Here is a 2233-nt window from a genome sequence, read left to right as displayed (position 1 = left end):
TGGGAGGCGCGCGGTCCGGACGCGCAGGCTTGGCGCGGGGACTTAGCACTGCATGCTGCTCGCTCTTCTTCGCCTGCCTTGGTCTCTGTCTGTCTGTCTGTCTGTCTCTCTGGCTTAAAAAATGCTCTCCTCTCTGGCTCACACTCCCTCTCCCTGCGTGCAAAGTGCAAGGCAGAGGTGCAGCCGGGCTGGAGGAGAGGAAAGGGGCAGGTTAGTTCTTTTCTTGTCTTTTTGTTGTTGTTGTTGTCTTTTTTTTTTTTTAAAGCAAAATAGCAAAGTCCGGGAGGGGAAAAAAGGCGAGGCCGAGAGCAAAGGAGGGGGGAAGGCTGAGCCGACGAGCAAGCCCGAGCTACAGCTCAAAGATGAAAAAAGATTTTAAAGCCTCTGATCCAGCAAGAAGAGTTTAAAGCAATTGCGGAGTTTTATAGCAGTTGTGACGTCAGGCCCAAATGGGAAATTGACTGGCACTCCCAGCCAATGGGAGGCGGCAAGAGCGGCCGCGATTAGCATAATAGTATAGAAACAAGGAAACTTTTCGGAGCTGTCAATCAGGGGCCAATCAGCTGACTGTCAGCTGGGACGGGCCGCCTTAACCCTTCCCGCACCACAGCCTCCCGGGCGCCGAGAGGGAGCCAGGCAGCGCGCAAAGTTTGGTGCGCGAAGGGAAGGAGTTCGCACACAGGGCTTGCTTGCGGGGACCGGGACTAACGCGGAGCTTTGCTTTGGAGCGCGAGAAAGGCCTGCCACCTGGAGCCCCAACCTGCCCAGCACGCATTCTCTAGGGACCAGCTTGACACCCCCCCATCTCCTCCCCCTGCCCCACTCAAAGATGCTGAATTCCCCTGCAGCTCTTTGTAATTTCCCACCCTTCTCTGCTTCTTGGACATCCAGGTGTCTGCACTGGGGACCTGACAGTAGTGCCTGAGCCTAGTGGTGCCCGGAGTTCAAACTTGCGCCCCAACTCTTTGTCCTCCTGCTGGGTGCCTGCGCGCAAGGGGACGTGCCGGGAGCAGTGAATGGGAGGGGTGCGAGACTGAGCGGGGGCCCCGGGGGCCCCGGGCACCTCGGGGGCCCCGGGCACCCCCTCCCCTAGGTGGTGCCGAGTACGCAAAGGCAGTAGGCACCCCCTTTTAAAATGGGGTGAAATAACTTGTTCTGGGGATATAATGCGCGGGGCAGGCTTCGCAGCTGGTGGACTCTCGTGTCCCGGGCGGGGGGGGGGGAGATGCCGAGGTGCATTAACCCCTTTTAGGGTTCATCTTCTCTCTTCTCTCTCTCTCTCTCTCTCTCTCTCTCTCTCTCACACACACACACACACACACACACACATTGTCCTGTGCGCGCCCTTTGCACGTTTGCATTTCACTTAATTATTTCAGACTTGATCGTGACAGGGGAACCACGGGGATAAACCAACACCCCAGCCCTCGCCGGCTCCCGGGAAGGGTTAAATTTTAAACCGTGGTTGCTGAACAAGTCCGGAAACCCAGAGTGGGGGGTGGGGTGGGTGGGGGCCTGTTCCCCCCTCCCCTTTGCAGATGCTAATAACGAATTCAATTTTCCAGATCGATTTTTTTAAAGCTTATGTAAAGAAGCAAAAAGGGGGGGGAGAGAAAAGAAAAAAAAAAAAGAAAGAAACCAACAACTGTTTCTAAGATTTTAAAGCGATAGGCAAGTCGGAGAAGCTGAGATTGATTTGGGGGGAAAAGAAGAAGTCCTGAAGCCAGCCCAGCTTTTGGAAGGCCATCCTTCCTGCTTGGAAGTTGGGGCTGTTGATGCCTCCAATTAATTAAATGCATTTGGTGTTAATCAGATTTCTTTTACTTTATGGGGGAAGGAGACGCTAGGAGGGTGCACAAAAATATTCTGAAAAGCTTGCAAAAGGATGAAGAGTGGAAACGATTGTTGGACGGAGTTGGTTTTTACCTCGACAGCGCCATCTTTCGGCAAAGGTCAGTTGAAATTGATCCCTGTCCAGTTTTGTTGCTGAACTAGGAAGCTGTTTCCCCAGTGAGGGAGGAGGAAAGAGACAGGGACTCCGAAAGTTAGTTTGACCGCAATTTGAGAGGCCCACCTGGTAGGGGATGGGACTGAAAGGGGCTGCTAGGTGCTGGAGACAGTTTGTCCCTTTGTCCTGCGTGACAAAGAGGCCAGCAAGGGGTTTGCACAGAAGCCCCAGGTCGAACTCTGGACAGGGGCCCTTTGCAAAGAGATGAGATTTTAAAGCCCCAAA

The sequence above is a fragment of the Elephantulus edwardii genome, unplaced genomic scaffold (genome assembly GCF_000299155.1).
Source record: "Elephantulus edwardii isolate Elephantulus edwardi_28Jun2011 unplaced genomic scaffold, EleEdw1.0 scaffold00072, whole genome shotgun sequence".
NCBI lineage: Eukaryota > Metazoa > Chordata > Mammalia > Macroscelidea > Macroscelididae > Elephantulus > Elephantulus edwardii.
The sequence above is the reverse complement of the archived record's forward strand: the minus strand, read 5'-3'. Positions refer to the sequence as shown.